This window comes from Balaenoptera borealis, assembly GCF_965194805.1.
Source record: "Balaenoptera borealis genome assembly, chromosome: 9".
In the NCBI taxonomy this organism is placed as follows: Eukaryota; Metazoa; Chordata; class Mammalia; order Artiodactyla; family Balaenopteridae; genus Balaenoptera; species Balaenoptera borealis.
Window position 1 is genome coordinate 116894466 of NC_138873.1, and position 25078 is coordinate 116919543.

Sequence of the window (25078 nt, forward strand, 5' to 3'; positions counted from 1 at the left end):
GTTGCGGAGGACAGGCTCCAGACGCGCAGGCTCAGTAATTGTGGCTCATGGGCCTAGTTGCTCCGCGGCATGTGGGATCTTCCCAGACCAGGGCTTGAACCCGTGTCGCCTGCATTGGCAGGCAGATTCTCAACCACTGCGCCACCAGGGAAGCCCTTTCATTGTTTTCTTTGTTTTCATTGTTATTAAGAATTTTCATCAAATTTTGTTTTCAACAGCTATTTAGTTAGAAATTGAAAGAGGATGATTGTGGGTTGTCACCCAGATTCTCTCTAAGCCAGAATTCCTATCCTATTTGAAATTATACTTGTCATTAACTTTAAACTTTAAAAGCATCCTTTTAACCCAAAGTTCCCTAATATGCTTTCTAACATCAAGACTGAAAGGTGCATTTTAAAGACTAGTGCATATTTTCACTCTCTCCTCAACCCACCTCTCATCCCTATAATCACTTCCTAGTTTCTGGTAATATAAGCTAGATTAGTGTAACTACATTGTTTTATATTATATATTTCCTTTAATTATTTTGGACATTTGCATTCAACTTTATAAGCAAACATTTTAAAACTTCTGAGCTATGTTTCATGCGGTTTTTAAAAATTTTTATTTTATTTTTTGAGTTTTCATGCTTATTTTTTTTGAATTTTATTTATTATTTTTTGTACAGCAGGTTCATATTACTTATCTATTTTTTACATATTAGTGTATATATGTCAATCCCAATCTCCCAATTCATCCCACTCTGAGTACATGGATGGCTAGAGGCAGAGGCAGGAAGCTCATTCTTTGGAATGTTGTTCCATGAAGCCAAGGTAGAGGGTGTGTCAGGAACTACAGCTCCACCGTCTTTTAGCTAGTGCTAATTCCTCCCAGATTCTCAATGTCTTTCAGTCTTTGTTTTCATTGTTATTGAGAATTTTCATCAAATTTATAGTTTCCTTTGCTGTGCAAAAGCTTTTAATTTTCATTAGGTCCCATTTGTTTATTTTTGTCTTTATTTCCATTACTCTAGGAGGTGGGTCAAAAAAGATCTTGCTGTGATTTATGTCAAAGAGGGTTCTTCCTATGTTTTCCTCTAAGACTTTTATGGTGTCTGGTCTCACATTTAGGTCTTTAATCCGTTTTGAGTTTATTTTTGTGTATGGTGTTAGGGAGTGTTCTAATTTCATTCTTTTACATGTAGCTGCCCAGTTTTCCCAGCACCACTTATTGAAGAGACTGTCTTTTCTCCATTGTATATCCTTGCCTCCTTTGTCATAGATTAGTTGACCATAGGTGTGTGGGCTTATCTTTGGGCTTTCTATCCTGATCCATTGGTCTATATTTCTGTTTTTGGGCCAGTACCATAGTGTCTTGATTACTGTAGCTTTGTAGTATAGTCTGAAGTCAGGGAGCCTGATTCCTCCAGCTCCGTTTTTCTTCCCTCAAGATTTCCTTGGCTATTCGGGGTCTTTTGTGTCTCCGTACAAATTTTAAGATTTTTTGTTCTAGTTCTGTAAAAAAATGCCATTGGTAATTTGATAGGGATTGCATTGAATCTGTAGATTGCTTTGGGTAGTATAGTCATTTTCACAATATTGATTCTTCCAATCCAAGAACATGGTATATCTCTCCATCTGTTTGTGTCATCTTTAATTCCTTTCATCAGTGTCTTATAGTTTTCTGAGTACAGGTCTTTTACCTCCTTAGCTAGGTTTATTCCTAGTTATTTTATTCTTTTTGTTGTAGTGGTGAATGGGATTGCTTCGTTAATTTCTCTTTGTGATCTTTCATTGTTAGTGTATACGAATGAAAAACATTTCTGTGCCTTAATTTTGTAACCTGGAACTTTACCAAATTCATTGATTAGCTCTAGTAGTTTTCTAGTGGCATCTTTAGGATTATTTATGTATAGTATTATGTCATCTGCAAACAGTGACAGTTACTTCTTTTTGTCCAATTTGTATTCCTTTTATTTCTTTTACTTCTCTGATTGCTGTGGCTAGGACTTCCAGAACTATGTTGAGTAATAGTGGTGAGAATGGACATCCTTGTCTTGTTTCTGATCTTAGAGGAAATGCTTTCATTTTTTTACCATTGAGAATGATGTTTGCTGTGGGTTTGTCATTTATGGCCTTTATTATGTTGAGGTAGGTTCCCTCTATGCCCGCTTTCTGGAGAGTTTTTGTCATAAATGGGTGTTGAATTTTGTCGAAAGCTTTTTCTGCATCTATTGAGATGATCATATGGTTTTTATTCTTCAGTTTGTTTATATGGTGTATCACATTGATTGATTTGCATATATTGAAGAATACTTGCATCCCTGGGATAAATCCCACTTGATCATGGTGTATGATCCTTTTAATGCATTGTTGGATTCTGTTTACTGGTATTTTGTTGAGGATTTTTGCATCTATATTCATCAGTGATATTGGTCTGTAATCTTCTTTTTTTGTAGTATCTTTGTCGGGTTTTGGTATCAAGGTGATGGTGGCCTTGTAGAATGAGTTTGGGAGTGTTCCTTCCTCTGCAATTTTTGGAAGAGTTTGAGAAGGATGGATGTTAGCTCTTCTCTAAATGTTTGATAGAATTCACCTGTGAAGCCATCTGGTCCTGGACTTTGGTTTGTTGGAAGATTTTTAATCACAGTTTCAATTTTATTACTTGTGAATGATCTGTTAATATTTTCTATTTCTTCCTGGGTCAGGCTTGGAAGGTTATACTTTTATAAGCATTTGTCCATTTCTTCCAGGTTGTCCATTTTATTGGCATAGAGTTGCTTGTAGTAGTCTCTTAGGATGCTTTGTATTTCTGCGGTGTCTGTTGCACCTTCTCCTATTTCATTTCTAATTTTATTGATTTGAGTCCTCTCCCTCTTTTTCTTGATGAGTCTGGCTAATGGTTTATCAATTTTGTTTATCTTCTCAAAGAGCCAGCTTTTAGTTTTATTGATCTTTGCTATTGTTTTCTTTGTTTCTATTTCATTTATTTCTGCTGTGATCTTTATGATTTCTTTCCTTCTACTAACTGTGGGTTTTGTTTGTTCTTCTTTCTTTAGTTCGTTTAGGTGTAAGGTTAGATTGTTTATTTGAGATTTTTCTTGTTTCTTGAGGTAGGATTGTACTGCTATAAACTTCCCTCTTAGAACTGCTTTTGCTGCATCCCACAGGTTTTGGATCATCATGTTTTTGTTGTCAATTGTCTCTAAGTATTTTTTGATTTCCTCTTTGATTTCTTCAGTGATCTCTTGGTTATTTAGTAACGTATTGTTTAGCCTACATGTGTTTGTGTTTCTTTACATTTTTTCCGCTGTAATTGATTTCTAATCTCATAGCGTCGTGGTCGGAAAAGATGCTTGATGTGATTTCAATTTTCTTAAATTTACCGAGGCTTGATTTGTGACCCAAGATGTGATCTATCCAGGAGAATGTTCCATGTGCACTTGAGAAGAAAGTATAATGTGCTGTTTTTGGATGGAATGTCCTGTAAATACCAATTAAATCTATCTGGTCTATTGTGTCATTTAAAGCTTGTGTTTCATTATTAATTTTCTGTTTGGATGATCTGTCCGTTGTTGTAAGTGAGGTGTTAAAGTCCCCACTATTATTGTGTTACTGTCGATTTCCTCTTTTAGAGCTGTTAACATTTGCCTTATGTATTGAGGTGCTCCTTTGTTGCGTGCATATATATTTATAATTGTTATATCTTCTTCTTGGATTGATCCCTTAATCATTATGTAGTGTCCTTCCTTGTCTCTTGTAACATTCTTTATTTTAAAATCTATTTTATCTGATATGAATATCGCTACTCCAGCTTTCTTTTGGTTTCCATTTGCATGGAATATCTTTTTCCATCCCCTCACTTTCAGTCTGTATGTGTCCCTAGGTCTGAAGTGGGTCTCTTGTAGACAGCATATATGTGGGTCTTGTTTTTATATCCAGTCAGTGAGCCTGTTTCTTTTGGTTGGAGCATTTAGTCCATTCACATTTAAGATAATTATTGATATGTATGTTCCTATTACCATTTTCTTAATTGTTTTGGGTTTGTTTTTGTAGGTCCTTTTCTTCTCTTGTGTTTCCCCCTTAGAGAAGTTCCTTTAGCATTTGTTGTAGAGCTGGTTTGGTGATGCTGAATTCTCTTAGCTTTTGCTTGTCTGTAAAGCTTTTAGTTTCTCCATCAAATCTGAATAAGATCCTTGCCAGATAGAGTAATCTTGGTTGTAGCTTCTTCCCTTTCATCACTTAAATATATTGTGCCACTCCCTTCTGGCTTATAGAGTTTCAGCTGAGAAATCAGCTGTTAACCTTATGGGAGTTCTCTTGTATGTTATTTGTCATTTTTCCCTTGCTGCTTTTAATAATTTTTCTTTGTCTTTAATTTTTGTCAATTTGATTACTATGTGTCTCGGTGTGTTTCTCCTTGGGTTTATCCTGTATGGGACTCGCTGTGCTTCCTGGACTTGGGTAGCTATTTCCTTTCCCATGTTAGGGAAGTTTTCGACTATAATCACTTCAAATATTTTCTCAGGTCCTTCTCTCTCTCCTCCTCTGGGACCCCTACAATGCAAATGTTGGTGCGTTTAATGTTGTCCCAGAGATCTCCCAGGACTTTTTCATTCTTTTTTCTTTATTCTGTTCTGTGGCAGTGAATTCCTCCATTCTGTTTTCCAGGTCACTTATCCGTTCTTCTGCCTCAGTTATTCTGCTATTGATTCCTTCTAGTGTAGTTTTCATTTCAGTTATTGTATTGTTCATCTCTGTTTGTTTGTTCTTTAATTCTTCTAGGTGTTTGGTCTTTGTTAAACATTCCTTGCATCTTCTCGATCTTTGCCTCCATTCTTTTTCCGAGGTCCTGGATCATCTTCACTATCATTATTCTGAATTCTTTTTCTGGAAGGTTGCTTATCTCCACTTCATTTAGTCGTTTTTCTGGGGTTTTATCTTGTTCCTTCATCTGGTACATAGCCCTCTGCCTTTTCGTCTTGTCTGTCTTTCTGTGAGTGTGGTTTTTGTTCCACAGGCTGCAGGATTGTAGTTCTTCTTGCTTCTGCTGTCTGCCCTCTGGTGGATGAGGCTATCTAAGAGGCTTGTGCAAGCTTCCTGATAGGAAGGACTGGTGGGGGGTAGAGCTGGGTGTTGCCCTGGTGGGCAGAGCTCAGTAAAAGTTTAATTCGCTTGTCTGCTGATAGGTGGGGTTGAGTTCCCTTTCTGCTGGTTGTTTGGCCTGTGGCACGACCCAGCACTGGAGCCTACAAACTCTTTGGTCGGGCTAATGGTGTACTCTGGGAGGGCTCACGCCAAGGAGTACTTCCCAGAACTTCTGCTGTCAGTGTCCTTGTCCCCGTGGTGAGCCACAGCCGCCCCCCCCCCCCACCCCACTTCTGCAGGAGACCTTCTAACACTAGCAGGTACATCTTGTTCAGTCTCCTATGGGGTCACTTCTCCTTCCCCTGGGTCCTGATGCACACATTACTTTGTGTTTGCCCTCCAAGAGTGGAGTCTCTGTTTCCCCCAGTCCTGTCGAAGTCCTGTAATCAAATCCCACTAGCTTTCAAAGTCTGATTCTCTGGGAATTCCTCCTCCCGTTGCCGGACCCCCAGGTTGGGAAGCCTGACGTGGGGCTCAGAACCTTCATTCCAGTGGGTGGACTTCTGTGGTATAATTGTTCTCCAGTTTGTGAGTCACCCACCCAGTGGTTATGGGATTGATTTTATTGTGATTGCGCCCCTCCTACCCTCTCATAGTGGCTTCTCCTTTGACTTTGGATGTGGGGTATCTTTTTTGGTGAGTTCCAGTGTCTTCCTTTCGATGATTGTTCAGCAGTTAGTTGTGATTCTGGTGCTCTCACAAGAGGGAATGAGCACATGTCCTTCTACTCTGCAATCCTGAACCAGTCTGATTTTTCCTGTTTCATGTGTTTTAATGTTTACTTTCAACACTAGTTTTTACGTACAAGACTCCCATTCTTGAGGCATTTAATTTGATTTGCTGTCATTTAGAGTATGCTATTCAGCAAAAAAAAAATTGCTTTTGTTCTGTGTTTCCTTTCTTTTCTTTGTAAAGGATTACTTGCGTCAAATATTTCTTAATTCTAGTTTTTCTGAGGACTTTATTCTGCTGTCTCAGTACTGAGTGATACATTGAGTCTTCATATAAAATTCTTTTTTTTTTTTTTTTTTTATCAAAACTCCTTCCACCAGAATCAAAAGATGTTGCAACATTATCTCCTGGCATCTCAAGTAGCAGAGGAAAATATTTGCCAATCTGATTTTGTTGCTTTGTTTATAATCTCTTGTTGGTTGTTTGCTTGCATGTATGCTTGTAGGATTTCTTTTTTCTTATCTTTCTAATTCCAAAATTCTTCCACTGTGCATTTTGCATGGGTATCTTTCAATACATTTACCTGAACCGTGGTTGGCTATTCATGTGCATATTTGGGTCTCCTGTTTTAAAACTTTTTCTTCAGTTACATCTTTGTTACTTCCTCTCTGTTCTTTGTTCTGGTTTCTTGTTTTAGAGCATCTCCAAGGCTGAAATTAAAATCTCTGTTCTCACTTCTCTGTTTTCCATGTCTATCATTTTCTTTTACTATTTTCAGATCTTTTTCTCCTTCTTCTGTGTTCTGGGAAGGCTTCATAAGTTTGTTCCATATCCTGCCATTTCAGTTTTCCTCTTTGCTTCCTGCATTGGCTTTCATTTGTTATTGCTCTTTTATTTCCACTTCATCTCCCTCATCCCTCTATTCTCCCCAGGTGTTGTATGTGCATTTCATTCTGTAGACATTTTGTAGTCAGGGTGCTGGAGACTGACTAGCTGTTCGCATAACCTGCTTCTCCTTTCTCTTGCGCACCCACTAGACAACAATTTCTCAGCCCCTCTTGAAGTTAAGTGAGCATAATTTACCAATGGAGTATATGAAGAACAGATACAAATCACTTCCACACCTGGCCCATAAAAATCTCCCACGTGTGGTCTCCCATGCTATTTCCCATTCCATGGCAACCTTAAAAGCCATGTGTTGAAGATGGTGCAGCCACATGGTAGAAAGAGCCTAGTTCCCTGAATTGCCAATTGGAGGAGAGCTATCTGCTAATCAGGAACATCTGTTTTGGATTTCACATACCAGAGCAATAAAGTTTTATTTCTTGTTCCACTGAAATGTGGGGCTTCATTTGTCATAGCAGTAAGTATCATCTTAACTCATATTCATAGCCTGTTTTTTCATTATGCATGACTTTTTTTTTTTTTGCCTCTCTTGTAAAAGTCATATCTTTGACATCCTTTTGAGAATGACCTGCTTTCCCTAATTTTCTATCATTTGAGTCTTAATGTGCTGTTCTCTTTCCCTCGTGTTGTCATGTCTATAAATTCCATGTTAATTTTTGTCTCTTTACTCATTCTTTAAATGTAATGATGTTTGCCAAATGGAGATTGTCAGCAGACAGTCTCTGTGATTTTTACATGGCTCTGCTAACTTTACACTTATTTTTATGGAGGAATCTCTTTCTAGGATCTTTACCTATTGGAAGGTTTTCAGTATCTGATTAGCATCCATATAGAGCTGCTTGATGCATCAAGGTGCAATTCTATACTACTTCCATGATTTGGTCCTTAAATCTGTGAACCAAAAACGTGCAGTGAAAATCACAGTCTCCCAGCATGCATTGCTGCCAGGGTTTTCTTGTTTCTGCTCCAGCTCCAATGCTTTACCTCCGGGCAGAAGAACTAGGGACTCATCTACTCCCTCCACACACATGCGTTTTTTCTTGACTTGTTTCATGTTTAAGTTGTAACTACAACTTGCCAGGTCTATATTGGATGTGGTATAGAGACTGGTACTCAGATCATACCACAAACAATTTTTTTTAGGAGGGTACAGATGCACAATTACTTTTTGATAAGAACATAGGCCTTCAGTTTTCTTAAAATACAGATTTCTAGGCCCCTGCTATGGAAATTCTGATTAGTAAATCTAGGGTTAAGCCCAGTAATCTGTATTTTTTAAAACTCCTAGGTGATTTTGGCATGTAGCTAAGAACATGATCTGGAAGGAAATTAACATTATAGTAGATAATTTAAAAAATCAATTTTCTGGCAACCTAAGTTTCCGTTGACAGATAAGTGGTGTTTATATAAAATAAAATATTATTCGGCTTTAATAATACATGCTACAACATGGATGAACCTTGAGGATATTATACTAGTAAAATAAACCAGTCAGAAAAAGGACAAATACCATGTTATTTTGCATATATGAGATACATAGAGTAGTCAAAATCATGGAGACAGAAAGTAGAATTGTGTTTGCAAGGGGCTGAAGGCAGGGAGAAATGGAGTTATTATTTAATGAGTGAAAAATTTTAGTTTTGGAAGATGAAAAATGTTCTGGAGATGGCTGATGGTGATGATTGCACAATGTAGATGTAGTTCATACCATTGAAATGTGCACTTGAAACGACTCAACTGGCAAATTTTGTGTTAGGTAGTTTTTACCACATTTAAACAAATAAAATAAATAAAAATAATTAAATGATCTCCTTACTATACCCCTTGAATTTTTATATCATTAGAATCATAGACTTTGAGATCTAGAAAGATATTAGAGATGAGAGGCCCTGAGAGATGGGGGGATTTACATAAGACCAACAAGTAAGTGAGAAACAGAGAGAGAACTACAAGCTATAACTCTTGGTTGTATTTACCAGAATACCATATTTTAAGTATTGAGTATTTCTTTTTTCCTGACTGCTGGTATGAAAGGTTTGTTCTAGAAACTTTATTGCAACTTCCATCAGTCTCCTTCTTGAGACAGGGAGGTACCTTGAGTTGGAAGAAGTATGGCTGTCCTTATTTCTAGTTAAGTCCAGTAAAGGTCTTGGGCTATTGGAAGCAATTAGGATTGTTAGGAACAGGTGTATCTGGGAACTCAGGAGTTGATATCATGGTTGGGTCTCCAGCATGGAGAGCCATGGGCTCTGGAGTGGGGAGTGGAAAGGAATTCAAGAAAAACTTGTCCTTGTGTCTTCCTGGCTTTGAAGCTTCCAAGGGAACTTGGATGGACCCCCTGTGGTGTTTTATGACTAATAAAATTGTACTTACGCAAAGAAGAGGAATGGCTAACATTACAGATGACTATCTGGAAAAGACTTTTCCCAGACTAAAGAAGTGGAACAACTCACTGATAGAGAATTTAATGAATTACAGTTTGGAAGAAGCCAAACAAAGATGAGTTTGCATTTATTTGCCACACACAAAACGTTCTCAAAATATACAGGGGATAATGACTAAGCCTTGTGTAAGGGAATTAACTGGGTTGTATGTGCACCACAACTTTGGAAAAAGAGACTGCTAACATTCCTTAAGCCACACTGGAATTCAAGACCAAAATACTTAACTCCTCCAATGGTTGAGTCTAAATTGTGCAACCACTATGCTGCCAGAGTTTCCTCTGGTTATGACTTGTTACAGATGCAAGTGCCACATGTCACTGAGAAATCGTAACAGCTTGGTCATGTCAACTGAGGAAATATGGATTCAAAGAATTTGCTCTTTACAGCATTTTTCAGAACAAACCACTTTGTGGTCAGCAAAGGGATTACATCTGGGGTGTCTGAAAATAAAGTCATTTCAAAAGCAGGATGAAATGAAAGGACTTAAAATAGCATGTGTAGGGATAGGTTATTTTATTCCCAAGAAGGCATGACAGTTTTGGACACTTAGTTAGCACAGCAGGTGATGACAATGAAACCTTAGAAACCTGATCACTTTAACATGATCTTCTGCAAGGGTGTTAAAACTACCATCTCATTAATTCACGTTCCAGTGAATTTTTCTTTTCTTGATGTCTGCAGTATTATTGAACCCAAGTTGATGTGCCCAACAAACCAAAATGATGGAGTTTGGAGCAGAGAAAGGTTTATTGCAAGGGCCATGCAAAGAGAATGGGCAGCTCTTGCTCAAAAGATTTGAATTCCACTGTGGTTTTCAGGGAAGAGTTTTTAAAGGCAAAATTTGGGGTGAGCATTGCAGGGTGTGTGACTTTCTTCTGATTGGTTGGTGGGGAGGTAACAAGGTGGCTTCCAGGAGTCTCAATCATCAGGCTTCTTGTTCCAACCAGTCTGGGGTCCATGTGCTTGTGCTTGGCCTGAAGTTACCAACCTCCACCTGGGTGGGGCTCTTAGTTCTTAGAGAAGAACTCAGAGATATGCATCAGTTTGTTATGTATATCCCATGAGGAGGAGCTAGGACTCTGCTTTATGCCTGCACTATTGTTTCTTGACTGCTTTTCCTTTGTTTCTGCATTCCCTCACTCCCCTAATTAGTAACTGTTTGAAACTGCCCTTTGGAGCGAAGATGTAGGAGGCTAAAGCCTTTTCCCTACAAACAAGAAGCAGGAGACACAGAAAGGATTTTGTACCCCAAGAGGGCCCCACAGGGTCCTGCTTGGTTTCAACAGTACTGTGTGTTATAAGTGGAAAAGGGTAAGACAGTGTTGTGAGTTGAAACCTCTTTCTCTTGGTTTGAAAAATCAAATGAGACAAATGTAATATTGTTGTTTTCAAAGCAATAGGATTTCTTTTCCTGTTTAGAGGCTGATGGGAATGTTTCCTTCAACTTTGTATGTAAGAAACAAGAACCTACTTTTCTGTTTCATTTTGGACCTTCCTGGCAAAGACTTACTGCTGACGCAGGTCTGGAACAGGCTGGTATTTTCCTCCTGGGTTATACTTTAGCAGAGTTGTATTATGAATTCAGCTCCCACATGCATAATCATCCTACTTTGCAACCAGGCAAGGTAAAGATGGACTACTTATGTTTGTGCTAGATTTTCTGGAAACAGGAAGAAAAATGTTTTCTAGAACAGTAACAAGGAAAAACAGTAAGAATGTGTCTGTCAGGGACTGAGGATTTCTTTGTAATTAATGATAATGTTTGTATGAGGTGATTTGATACTGCATCCTATAATCTGTTGAATCCATTTTGCCTCCTTGGCTGGGCACAATCATTTCTAGAAACTAGAGTTTAACTTCATTTATTTTCTTCATTGTTTTACTGTTTTCCTCTTATTTTACCTTTATTACTTGCTTCCTTCTGTTTAATTTGGGTTTAATTTGCTTATTAAAATGAAAATTTAGATCACTGATTTGAGAATGTCTTTCCTATATAAATCAAGTAATGCTATACATTTTCCTCTAAGCATTGCTTTAGCTGCTCTCTACCATTCAGGATGTTGTATTTTAATTTTCATTAAGTTAAAAATATTTGAAAATATTCCATGAGGTATCTTCTTTGACTCCTGGGTTATTTAGAAGCATGTTTAAAAATTTTTCCAAATCTTTGGGGGATTTTTCAAACATCTTTCTATTTTTAATTTCTAGTTTAATTATGTTGTGGTCACAAAACATACTTTATAAGAATTCTACTTTATAAAAATTTATTGAGTCTTTTTTATGTCCCAGAATATACTCTATTTTGTAAATGTTTTGTGTGCATTTGGAAGAAAAAAAAATGTGTATTCTACTGTTGTTGGGGAGAATATTCTATAAATATCAATTAGGTCAAGTTAGTTGACAGTGTTGTTCATGTTTTCTATATCCTATTGATTTTTTGTCTAACTGCTCTATGTTATTGCAAGAAAGTTTTTGACATCTTTCAGCTGTAATTTTGGATTGTCTTTCTCTTTTCAGTTTTATCAATATTTGGTTCATGTATTTTAAAGTTCAAAATGTATTTGTATACATATTAGGTGCACAAACATTTTGAATTATTACATCCTTTAGATGAATTGATCCCACATTAATTATGAAGTGTCCCCTTTTACTCCTGTTAACATTTCTTGTTCTAAAATCTACTTCATCTGCAATTAATACAGCCATTCCAACTTTATTATGCTTAGTATTTGCATAGTGTATTTTATTCCATTCTTTTATTTTTAACTTATTTGTGTCTTCATATTTTAAGTGGCTTTCTTGTAGACAGAATAAAATTGGGTAGTTCTTTTAAGTTCAGTTTGATGATCTCTGACTTTTAAATGGAACATTTAGCCATTTGCATAGGGTTTTTTCTTATTTTTTATTTTCTGTTTGTCCTATCTATTCCTTGATACTTTATTCCTATTTTCTACCTTCATTTAAATTAAGTACTTTTATGATTCATTTTATCTTCTTTATTGGCTTTTATTTTTCTCAGCGGTTGCTTTAAGGTTTAGAGTACACACCTTTAACTTATCATAGTCTACTTTCAAATAATAATGTTACACTGCTACATACAGTGTAAGAATCTTACTGTAGTATACTTTCATTTTCTTCCTCCTGACCATTTTGCTATTGCAGTGATCTATGCTTCTACATGCTCTAAATCCCCAAATACATTATTATTTTTGCTTTGAATAATTATCTTTTAAAGATATTTATAAATGAGAAAAACAATTTTTAAAAGGATTTTACATTTACCCATAAGTTTGCCATTTTCAGCATTCTTTATTCTTTTCTGTAGATTTTAGTTTCCACCTGTTACCATTTTCCTCTGCCCAAGCACTTCCTTTAATATTTGTTTTCATGCATGTCTGATGGCAATGAATTTTCTCAGCTCTCTTTCTTTCTTTTTTTCTTTCCTTTTCATCTGAAAAACAATCTTTTTTTATGCTTTCATTTTTGCCAGATGTTTTTGCTCTTTATAGAATTATTAAGTTCTTCAAAGATGTTATACGATTGTGTTCTGGCTACTGTACTTCTTGACAAAAATTCTGCTGTAATTCATATCTTTGTTTGGAAAAATATATTTTCTCCAACATGGCTGACTTTAAGATTTTTTTTCCTTTATCACTGGTTTTCAGTAATTTTGTATGATGTGCGGTTGTGTGAATTTCTTTTTCTTTCTTTTGCTTTGGATTTGTTAAACTTCTTGGATATCTGGGTTAGTTGGTTTTATCAAATTTGGAAAAACTTCAGCCATTATTTCTTTACTAGTTATCCATTTTATACATATTGGTGTATATATGTCAATCCCAATTCATCACACCATTATTTCTTTAAATATTTTCTCCCTTCCCCCTACATTCCCATATCTGTGATTCCAATTGCACATACGCTAGCCCACTTATTATTGTTTCACAGGTCACTAATGCTCTATTTTTTTTTTTTTTTTTTGGTGGGGAAGTGTCTTTTTTAGTCTTTTTACCTCTCTTGCTTCCTTGTGAATAGTTTATATTCCTATGTTTTGGATTCACTGATCTTTTGTATAATCTATTGGTAATCACATACAATACAATTTTTTCAATTTCAAATATTGCTATTTTCATCTCATGAACTTCTATTTGGGTCTTTTTTATATCTTCCATTTTACTCTTCATCATTTTAATGTGTTTTTCTAATCCTTGAATTTATGAAGCATTTATAATATTCATAACAGCTGTTGTAAAGTCTTTGTAGTTTCATTACTTCTGGCATATATGGATCTGTTTCTGTTGATTGATTTTTCTCTTGATTATGGGGCAAATATTTTCCTGATTCTTACACGCTGGTAATTTTTCACTGGATGTTGAATATCATTGTTACATCTTGTTTTGTTTTGTTTTTTAATGTCTTTAAAGAGTGTTGATTTTGTTCTGATGTACAGTTAAGTTATTTGGAAATAGTTTGATCCTTCTGAGGCTTTCCTGAATCCAGAGAAGCCTTTTGTCTCAAGCTAACTTAGCCCCACTACTAAGGCAATACCCTTCTGGCCATTCTACTCATTTTCCTGTATATTATAAAATCTCTCTACTCTGGCTGGGGGGAACATGAACTATTCCCAGCCCTATTTGAGCTCTACAACTTGTTCACCTTCTGCTTTTCAGTGGTTCTTTCCCTGGCTTTGGATAGTTTCTTCTTTTGCATTCACAGAACTGTGCTCAGTCATAGACTCAATGGTATTTTTCCATAGCTCTTTGGAGCTTTCTCTCTGTGCAGCTTTATCCTCTCCAGTGCTCTTTTCTACAAATTCTAACTATCTTGAGCTTCTTGACCACTAATCTCAAATTTTAGGAAGACTGCCAGGTTCTGTTTGGATTTCCCCACTCTGTACTTCAGCCTGGAAACTTCTAGGCTGTAAGTTGGAGCACTTGTAGAGTTTTCCTCATGTGTTTCCCTTCTCTCAGGGGTCATAGTTCTGTGCTGTTTATTATCCAATGTTTAAAACCACTGCTTCCTATGTAGCTGTCTCATGGCTAGCAATGGGAGAATCCAGCTGGAGACAGTCATGTCATTCCTCAACTGTTACATCTCATTTGATTTTTTATATTCAGGAGCCAGTATAGAGTAACAAGAAAGAGTCAGGCCATGGAAACAGACAATCCAGGCCTCTATTTAAGTATGAATTAATTTAATTATTCAATTTATTCATGACGGTATTCTTTTATTTTTATAATATTTAGTGAATATTACGTTGTGCTAGGCATTGTGCTATATATTCCAGCTTTAGTTCATCATCTATAAAATAGGGAGAAATAACACCTACCTCATTGTGGTAGATTGCAAAAATGACCACAAATTATTCCAAGTTTTCTTCCTGATCTTGCATTATGACCTTGCAGCTTCTCCTATCAATTTCCTTTACTCATTAAATCTGGGCTGGCCTGTGACTTGCTTGGGTCTGTATACTGTGGTGGAATTGATGTGTGTGATTTCTGAACCTCGACCTGAGGAGACTTTGCAGGTTTCCTCTCTCTGTCTTAAAACCTTGTGCCTGCCAAGTGATTAGGTCTGAGCTGGCATGCCAAAGAATGATGAAGTGGAAAGATGCATTGGTTATCCTAGCTATGCTAGTTAAGTTATTGTAAACCAGTCAGCCCCAGCCTACCCACTAGTCTATTATGTATCAGGCACTGTGCTATATTCTAGCCTCAGTTTATCAGTTTAAGTGAGCCCAGCTAAGACCTATTGGGCAGTATTATGTGGTAGCTGTGAACATATTGGTTAGTTGATGTTTTTGACTGACTGAATGGAAGATAAATAAGTTACATAGTTGTACATAGGTATTTTTGAGTAAATAAGTTTTAAATTTCAGCTTAGAAGTCATTTCCTCTGGGAAATTTTGCTGACATCTCTGACTAAATTATATTTCCCAACTATATTCTCTTAGTGCATGCTATATTTTTTCTTTATGAGTCAACAATCGAATAATTATTTCTGTAACTCATTAATATCCAACTCCTCTATTCCACAATAAACTCTCCTTCAACATTTATGCCTGACATTTAATGCAGTGCCTGACACTTAGTAGATATTTGGTAAATATTGTTTAGATGTATGAGTAAGAGGTAAAGTAGGTTAAGGACTGAGAAATGTCACCTGGATTTAATAACAAAGAAGTCATTAACACACACGTTGAGAGCAATTTCAGTGGATTGATGGGAAAAGACATGAGACCACAGGTGCATGAATATTGCAAAAAGCATTGAGAAAACAGAAAAGAAACCCAAGTCCAAGTTACTAACTTTATTTCAAAATGCAAATTCCTTTTATGCTTGATTGTGTTTTTATTTTAAATTGCAAATATTAAATCTAAAGTGTCAGGTAAAAATATTATTTTTATTAATTTAATCATTAACATGTCTCTGAGAATCAGCACACAGAGGATCTTAATAAGAAACAAATGCTCTTGTGATATTAACCCCTCTCAGTTTCACTTGCACACTTGTTTTGAATTCTCCAGAATTTGACTGTCAAGAGGACACAGCATAATAGAATAAGGCAATATGTTCAATTTGGTTACTATGGACTAACTGAAGAGGCTCCAGAGAAATGGTCATTTGGATATTTGAATAAAAATCCCATTTAGAATCGATTGAAGATTTACCTTTCAGGACCTGATACGTACATTTCCTTTACTTCTCTTGTGGCAGAAAGGATGCATCTTTGTGTGTTTACTCTCTGCCTTGGAAACTGATTTCATTGTTTTAAGTGTCAGTTTTACTCATGATGTAAAGTGAAACACCAGAATGGAATGACCTTTACTTTCAGTGACATAAATATTTCAAAAGAAACAGACCTTTTGAGTTCAGGAAAGAGTGTGTCAGATGAACAGGTGTCATTGCAGGTTAATGTGTTGTCTTTCACCACCGGCCCTCTGGACTGTAATTTGGCTTGGCTCACACGTGTGCAGAAGATTGGCCATCTCCATCCTGACTCTCTTGGAACCATCTCCCTATTAGAAAGCCATCAGACAAATAATTCACTCTCAACCCTATCATCGGCCTCCTAGAGAAAGATTGGGTTGGGATGCTGAGAAAATTAAAGCCAGGCTCTTGAGCAGGCAGTTGGCCTGGGCATATTTTTCCTGCTATATCGTGCTTCTCATTAAGCAGCTAATGAGTCTTTGTCACAGGAGAGTGACATTCAACTGAAAAGAGAATGATTCCTAATGAAGGGAAGTCCCAGAGACATTTTTGGAAAGGAAAATGTACCAAGCTAAACACAGGAATACAATATATCTTCAGGTAACAAACATGGGCATGTGAGATGTTTATGAGCATGAAAGAAATTAATCAGTGTAATCTATAAGGGGCAGAGGATGGAGGTGTAAGCTTCTCCAGAAAAAAAAACGTGCCAAGTTTCTTTAAAACATTAGAAGTCTTGTAAAATGGACAGGCTGAAGTAGTTGTCCATTCATTCTCTTTGATTCTTTTTACATAACATTCACTTATTATTTATGACCGTGCTTAAAGAAGCCATCTGGTAAAGTTAATGGTAAGCTACCTACTCCTCTGTTCTATGTTGAGAACTGAGACTTTTGTATCACCTTTTACACGGTCCTTGGCTCGTGCATACATTCTACACAATACCTTGTTTATGAGGTCAGAATGCAGCAGGCTGCAGTCCTGGAGTTACCTTGACTGGTACTTATTTGTGGCTCCCTGCTCCTCTAGAAGCGAGCTGCCAGGCTCAGTAGAGAGTGACAGCACATCAGAAGCTCTGGTAACATCTCCAGCAGTAAATCTTGATCGCATTTATGCATCTTATGTTGCCGTCATTACTATATTTCCAAAGTGCCCTTTTCACATGGCCATTTTATTGCTCCCTTTGAGTTGCCAAAAGTTCCCTGACTCCATCTCTCACTGCCAAAAAAGGCATTAAACTCTTCAGCTGGTCTTATCATCTTCCCGAAAACAATAAAGGACCTTTTGTATGCCTTTAGTGAAATGTGTTCAATGTGCCAGCAAGGCTGGAGTTAGGCCTGTATTCCAGAGCAGGCTTGAGTCCAACTGGAAGGGCTTACGGCTTCCTCTATTCTCTTCTATCCCAGGCCCAGCTTTGGAATTGACATCTCACTGAATATAGAGCATGCATTTGGTGACTTTTCTTCTAGACACTAAATTCTTTTTAGGCTTATTTGTGTATACTTTCAAAATGTTAAGTTATTACAAATTTGTTTTTGAAAAATGGCACAGAATTGAACAGTCATGAGAAGAAGCTGTCACAAATTAAAGAAAAAAGTGTGACAAATGGGGTGTCCTGGGACTTCATTCTAAGTCATTGCAATATTTAGAGGTCATTTCTGCAGATAAGGAGAAATGACCAGTTCCTTTAGATGGCATAGGATGGACCACATAGTAGTAAATACTTAAACAAAAAATCATTGGGAGAAAATTCCTATGTAATTTGAAATGATGTGCTCTGTTTATATCAAAGTTTGTGTGTAATTTACAGCACGCATATGTAAAAACATTGTCTTTTGATTATAGCAATTCATTCTTCTCCTGGATTTGACTTTAGGAAATGCTTTCTCCTTAATTTAGTTTAGTTACTTGAATCACTACTATGATATCTGGAAGTTTAGTAAGTGTGGCAAGACTGATAATTTGACCAAATCTGTTCTCCCCTTCTGTCATGAAAATGGAGTTGTGGTTGAGTCCAGGCCTCTTAGCTGGACTGCATTTCCCAGTCCCCCTGCAGTTAGATGGCCAAGTTCTTGTCAACAGAATGTGAGCCGAAGCGATGTGTCTGGGTCCGGAAATTAAAACATTGAACAAGCCTCCTCTAGACTCTTTCTGGATATGGTAGGTATCTAGCTTGTTTTGTGTTCTAGAAGATGGAGGAGCAATAAGGTGGCAAGAACCTGGGTCTTGAATGACTACACCTAGCAGATCTGTCCTGTCCATCAGAACTGCTCATTACAGTTCTGTCACATGAGAAAGAAATTTCTATATTCTGTAAGCCACGGTATTTTGGGTTCTCTTTGTTGGAGGAGCTCATCCTTTAATATAACAAACACAGTTATAACCCCATTTAATCGGGAAATGATGTGTGCTGCTTATGTCCAGGTTTTAAAAATGTTTCTGACATATATACGCTATGGATACTATGTCTAAATAGACAACTAATGAGAACCTACTGTACAGCACAGGGAGCTCTACTCAATGTTCTGCTGTGACTTAAATGGGAAGAAAGTCCACAAAAGAGGGGATTTATGTATACATATAGCTGACTCACTTTGCTGTACACTAGAAACTAATACAACATTGTAAAGCAACTATACTTAAATTAAAAAAATAAAGTAAAATTTTAAAATCTCAAAAAAATGTTTCTTCTCTAATTGGAGATACAAACACCACTGTACATTTTTCATAATTTATTTTTTCATACATACATACATACATACAAAGTTTTCTCCTTTCTTATCCAGTGTTGATGAGAGTGTGAGGAATCTTGGGCTTTTATACGGTGTGGGGTATAATTATTACAGTGTTTTTGAAGCTATTTGGTGGTTATCCGTCAGAAACAAAACCTGAATCACCTTCGGGTTTTACTTCTTGAAACCTGCCTTCCAGAAAGTTTGCATATGTGAAAAGACAAGAATTGCAGAGATTTTTTTGTAACAGGAAAAACTGTAGGCAACCCAAGCATCTATCGATACAGAAATGATTACATGGATTATGGGGAAATCCACGCTATGAGATCCTCATTAAGAAAGATGAGACATGGTCACATATTCGGACATGGAAAGATGACTAGGAAGTAGTAAAATAAATGCATCAGTGTGCATATTATGACACTACTTAAGTAAAAATGCCTATGGGTGTGTGTGTATACGTGTGTTTCTGAGAGTGTATATGATCAGAGGAAGAAATCGAGGCTGCGATAATATGCTTTTGTGCTCCTTCATTTTCCGCAGTATATAACATATAATGGAAGCCAGATGTTGACCCAGATATAAGGAGCTTCATCCATCCCATCATCCAAAGTGTGAAAAGCTGCATTCACCTGAATCAATACATTTGTGACTTGCCCTGGAAAAGCATAGGAAGATAGTGCATCAAAGTTACTTCCATCAAGGTGAAGGAGATTTGTGGCATAGATTGGAACACAAAGGGGGACTATCACTTTTCCACTCTATATCCTTCTCTGTCCTTTGACTTTTAAAATATGTCCCATGGCTCCTCAACTCAAATACAGCGTAGTGTTTAGAACCACAGAATACTTAAAGTGTTTGGTGAAAATGTATTTACCGTAGGAGCTTTTTAAGAGTGTCAGATACTAATGCCGTGATGAAATTTAATATCTTAAAACCATGGGCTTCAAAGAAATTAGACTTGATCTAAGGCTCCGGATCAGAAATAAAATAAAAATGGAAAATATGACTTATACTGGAACTCTTCAAGCAACTTTTGGCTTTTTCTGTGAGAACACTGCAGCTTCCCTGTTGGTAAACTTGGGAATAATGGAGAAAGTCTTGTGGGCTGGGAGCTTCTAGGCTGAATGTTTAACTGCAGCTGGGAGACAGCTGTTCCAAAGAGAGTTGAAGACAACACCAGGTTAACAAGCAGACAAGACTGTTAAATGTGGCTTTTAAAAAGCCAGGCCCTTTGCAAAAAGGGAGGTGGATACAGATCCCATCCCTTGTTAAGTTTTCAAAGAAGAGATAAATGAGTATTATTATTTTTGTAAAATTTTATTGAAGTATAGTTGCTTTACAATGTTGTGTTAATTTCTGCTGTACGGCAGTGAATAAATGAGTATGCTTTAGGATTAATAATAATGCTTTGAAGCTTCCTTTTCAGAAACAAAAATTAAAGGGAACAACACCTTGAACCACTATTTTAACTGCTTAGTGATATATCTATATATACATTATATACAGATATATAATGTGTATATATCACATCATATATATATATATTTTTTTAAACTGAACTTTGTGGTGGTTTTAAACATTTTATTCAGGGCCAACTATAATATGAACACGGGATAGGTCTCAACTTCTGAGACAGTAGGATTTTCAGAAGTTTAGAAATTCAAACTCATATAAAATCAAATATTATTTTAAATGCTCTTAATCACTAAGGAAAATAAAACCATACCCAAATCTTCCTTTTCTCATCTAGTAATATTATGGGTGGGTATGTTAAAATCATTTAAATAAGTTAAAAGGAAGCTCACATCCAAAGGTTATTTCCACAGGCTACTCTGGAAAATACCAGTGCTTGGCATGAGTGGTTCTAGACTGTTCTGCCAGAGCATTCAGTAGAGTAGTGACAATCAACCTCCAGTTTGGATTGTCCTAGTATAAAAGTAAAATATATTCTTGGGGAAAGCAAGCATGCTATCAGGCGTTCATTCAACACATATTCATGAATCCCCATATGGGTTTAGGGAAAGAAAGTTTAAATAAGCTGAAGGTTTCCCCCAAAGGGAAAGAGAGTATTAATCAAATACTCATAAGGTGAAAGCACTATAAATGATGCTATTAAAATTCTTTGGGATCTTAAGTAAAGGTAGAAAACCCCCTCTAAGTTGTTAATGGTTTCACAGAGGAGGTGACATTTAAAAGAGTCTTTCAGGATACCTAGGGTTATCACCAAATATAGAAAGAGACAGGTGAAGTAGAGGCATGTGCATATAGCACGGCTTAAATACAGACTGTATGTAAGAACGTGAAATTATAACAGGGTAGCATCCTGAAAAATTGAAAAATTTTGAAAAATTAGATTGTTACATTCAAAATAGGATTTTGCCAACAGGCAAATAGGTTGAGAGAATAAGGACTTTAAAAATTATTTTAGTTCTTATTTAACATCAAAGATTGAGCCTGATGGCTACCGTAGCTGCTTTTCTGATTGTATAGAATAGGTAACTTTGATCATTGTTTCAGCTTAGCCATGGGAATGGAGTTTGGAAGATGAAAGATATGGCCTGGAGGAAAGTAAAAGGTATCTTAATTTTTTGGATTACTGGGAGGCCCTGTGAGAGTCGGAGGACTGAGAACAAAGACAAAGGTTGGAAGATACTAGGGTCCCTCCACCATGCTCCCCAGTACACACTCAAGGCTGAGCTGGTGGGGAGAGAATGCTTTTGAAATACTGGAGAAGATACGGAACTCCAAGAACCAGGGAGCTTTGGTTCTGTTCCAGAAGGAAAGAACTTGTAAGCTGCCTCCAAGTCAGTTGAGGGACATTTCCATATTACAAATAAACATGATAGCAGAGTGTGATTAAGCAGAAGGGCACTGTATTCTTCTTTATAGAACATTCTTGATTCCTGTGTAATGTGGCTAGAGGAAGCTGTTGTGGTGAGAATGAGGAACTCTACAGCAAATGCACTGGGTTGTGCCATCTGGTAAGGGACCAACTGACTAATGTAGTCAGACCTCAGTGTATGGTCGGGGTCCAAAGAGTGGTCAGAGCTAAGAGGAGCCTGAGTCGTCCAGGAAACTTTATAAAGTCAGCAGAGACCAGGCCGACAGATCATTGGCAAGGACACTCTAGGGATCTAAGGACCACCTTTCCCAACTCTTAAAAAGCACTGAGAAAGACACCAACATCCAGTGCCAACCCCTTTTTCCCTTGCCATTAGCGAGGTTGAAAAAGCCGGATAATCACTTTCGGTTCGTCGCTTACCGACTGGGGTGAATATTTGACCAAGTATTGATCAATGAGCTATAAGTGGAATTTGCTGGGGGGTGGCTTTTGTATAATGATTTTTTGTCTGGATAAGACAGGCATATGGCTGGGAACATGCTCCTGAAGCTTCCTTTCTTTCCACGAAGCTAGAAATCTGAGGAAAAAGCCACTATGCTAAGCGTGTGGAGTGAAAACCAGAAAGAGCTTCTCATCCGTGTTATCACAGAACAGATAAACTAACAAGAGCACTTACTTATCTTTGGATTTTTTTGTCATGTAAAAACAAACTCCTACTTATTTAGGCCACAGTTAATCATCTGATCTATAATTTTCAGCCGTTTCATCAAAAGTTTATCAAAAATTTTACTGCCTGATAGTCATGTAAGTTATTGAGAGTCTATCTAATGAATGGTGGGCAAGATTCTACCCTAATCTAAGCCAAGACTCGGTTATCTAAGAGTGATTGAAGCAAGCTGAAGATTTCAACTTTTTTTCTCTCCAAAATAAAGAAATCATATTTTCCACTACTCTACAGATTGTAATATGGGTAAATTGCTAGCCCTATCACAAAGTGTTTAGAAATTATGAGATTCAATGAGCTGGAAAAATATTTTTTTTAGTGTCAGGAGTTGAACTGGAGGAGAACGAGATAGAAAGGTTAAGTGGCAGCCAGATTGCGAAGAAACTTGTATGCTGCAATTTAAACACGGACTTTGAAAAGAATATATATATAACTGAATAACTTTGCTGTACACCTGAAACTGACACAACATTGTAAATAGCTGTATTTCAATAAAAATTTTTGGAAAAATAATTAAAAATTAAAATTTAAAAAATGGACTCTGACTTGGGAACCATGGAAAAGTTTAAAATAGGAGATTAATACCAAATTAGTATTTTAGGAGGATTGTTTTGGTAGCTATGTAGAAGGAAGAATGGAGGGGACATAGAACAGGGCCAATGAGAATTATAAAGAAGCTAATGTAGTTACATGTTAACTTCATGCCTGGAATATGGTTATTGATACTTGTTGAAAGAATTTAACCTTTAGTTCTGGATTTGCCTAAAATTGTCAACATATTAAATATCAGATATAGATGACAAAAACTCGAGATTTAAGTCTTTGTTTAAAATTATTTTAATATAATCAAAATATTTGCTAGTAACACTTCTTTTTCATGACTAAGTAAAACCAAACAACTGTTAGATTTTTAAATTGCAATTTATATGAACTCTCATGTATTAGCTTCATCTCAGCAGGTGCACAAGAACTGCTTAATGACTGACAGGCTGAATTGAATTCAACAACTTTTTACTGTATTCATTGCACTTTCAGTTTTTCTAACATCTTGCCTATGGATATGGCCCCTATAACACCCAGCTTTTCTGAGGCAAATATAGCTTCCAATTTTGTGTTCTAATCTCATAAACATACTTTTCCTTGTCAAATCACAGGTTTCAATTTTTGTTTCAGAAATGTTAGTCTGTATTCTTATACATTAATAAACCTAAGAAATGTCACAAATGATCACATTGCTTATATTTTCTTTGCCTTTTTGCTATAGAAACAAATGAAACAAAATGACCCCCAATTCTCAATGTCTCAGTTATGTATATAGAGATGAATATCCTAAAACAATCCTCTGAGTCCTTTTAACCTGTAAGCTTCTATTTTCAAGCAGTAACCACCTTCAGTGTGAGACAAGTGCCCCCTTGCCTCTTGTTTAGATCTCCTCTAACTGCCAAGATTAAACATTTAACTACCTGTAGTTTAGAAAAAATTTATCAAACCATTGCCTAAAATAGGTCTGTTTGTTGTGCTTTTTGTTTTGTTTTGTTTTCTAAAGGACGAGACCCATGAGGATTCATTCACAGAGCTGGTAAGACTCTGGAGTGAGCTGCATGTGAAGGAAGCAGGGGAGAGAGGAAGCAGCATGGCTGTAAACATATCTGCACCTATAGTTACGTTATAGTGTAAAATAGAGCTGCCATATGATCCAGCAATCCCACTCCTGGGCATATATCCGGAGAAAAACAAGGTTCAAAAGGATACATGCACCCCAGTGTTCATTGCAGGACTGTTTACGATAGCCAAGACATGGAAGCAACCTCAATGACCATCAGCAGAAGGATGGATAGAGAAGATGTGGTAGATATACACAATGGAATATTACTCAGCCATTAAAAAGAATGAAATAATGCCATTTGCAGCAACATGGATGGACCTGGAGATTATCACACTAAGTAAGTTGGACAGAGAAAGACAAATACCATATGATATCACTTATATGTGGAATCTAAAAAAAAATGATGCAAATAAACTTATTTACAAAACAGAAACAGACTCACAGACTTAGAGAATGAACTTATGTTTATCGGTGGGGGAAGGGTAGATTGGGATTTGGGTATTGACATGCACACACTGCTATATTTAAAATGGATAAATAACAAGGACCTACTGTAAAAAAAAATTAAAATAATTAAAATAGTAAAATTAAAAACTATTTTTTTAAGTGTAAAAGAACCCCCCAATAAACAGAAACCTCAACTAAATAGAGTTGGGAGACCAGAAGGGGGAGTTCTCATGCCCTGAGGTAATAGCAGAACGCAACAGGAAGAAGGACTCAGCCAATAGAAAGCTACGGACTCATGTTTACTATAGCCCTCCCAGCTTCCTTTTCCCCCTCTATAAAAGCGTTCTCCTTCCCTTGCCGTGTGGGGACTTGCACATAGCTCACCAGGGTTGCAGACCCCAAACTGCAATTCTCTGCTGATCCCAAACAAACCCATCTTTGCTGGAGAAATATCTGGTGGTCTGTTTGTGTCAGGTCAACAAAGGCCATTTCAACACTCCACGGTATGCGGGACCTGGTGCGGCTGATTTTAAGGAGCCCACATCTGACGCATCAAAAGACCATAAGGGCTTGTGGCAGACATGTCTTGATAGCAGAGACCATAGGATAAGCCCGTGGATCCCATTTTCTGCAACTTGGAGACATGGCCCACAAAAGGAAACATCCCATTTCAGTTCCCTTTGACAATATACACTCTTTGAAATTTGGCAGACGTTTATGCAAACCAGCCTCATGGAAACTTTAGGTCCTAGGTGGAGCAGGTAAGTAAATAAATACATACCATGGGCCATCTCTGTGCTGTACTATTCAAGAGAGAAAGGGTTGGGAAAAGGGAATGCTCCAAAGAATGTTCAGGAAACTGAGTGGAA

General features: G+C 36.9%; 1 long non-coding RNA gene across 1 annotated transcript; it reads left to right on the forward strand.

Annotated features, from left to right (window-relative positions):
• The first annotated feature begins 7485 nt into the window (after positions 1–7485).
• Positions 7486–24199, forward strand: LOC309634727. Its single transcript, XR_014248377.1, has 3 exons — positions 7486–18015; positions 19131–19291; positions 23703–24199. It is a non-coding gene; the product is annotated as an uncharacterized lncRNA (long non-coding RNA).
• The last annotated feature ends 879 nt before the right edge of the window (positions 24200–25078 follow it).